A 433-nucleotide genomic window follows, 5' to 3' on the forward strand; every position below is an offset into this window, starting at 1 on the left:
TTATGTTGAACCTCATTAGGTTCCTCTCTGCCCAGCTCTCCAGCCTATCCAGGTCACGCTGGATGGCAGCGCGGCCCTCTGGAGTGTCAGCCACCCCTCCCAGTTTGGTATCATCAGCGAACTTGCTGAGGATACACTCTGTTCCCTCATCCAGGTCATTAATGAATATATTAAACAAAATCGGACCAAGTATCGACCCCTGGGGGACACCACTGGTTACAGGCCTCCAACTAGATTTCGTGCCACTGACCACAACCCTCTGAGTCCTGTCACACAGCCAGCTCTCAATCCACCTCACTGTCACCTCATCTAACCCGCACTTCCTCAGCTTCCTAATGAGGATGTTATGGGAGACAGTGTCAAAATCCTTGCTAAAGTCAAGGCAGATGACATCTACAGCTCTCCCCTCATCCAGCCAACCAGTTACATCCAT

The sequence above is a fragment of the Charadrius vociferus genome, unplaced genomic scaffold, assembly GCF_000708025.1.
Source record: "Charadrius vociferus isolate BGI_N301 unplaced genomic scaffold, ASM70802v2 scaffold404, whole genome shotgun sequence".
Lineage (NCBI taxonomy): Eukaryota > Metazoa > Chordata > Aves > Charadriiformes > Charadriidae > Charadrius > Charadrius vociferus.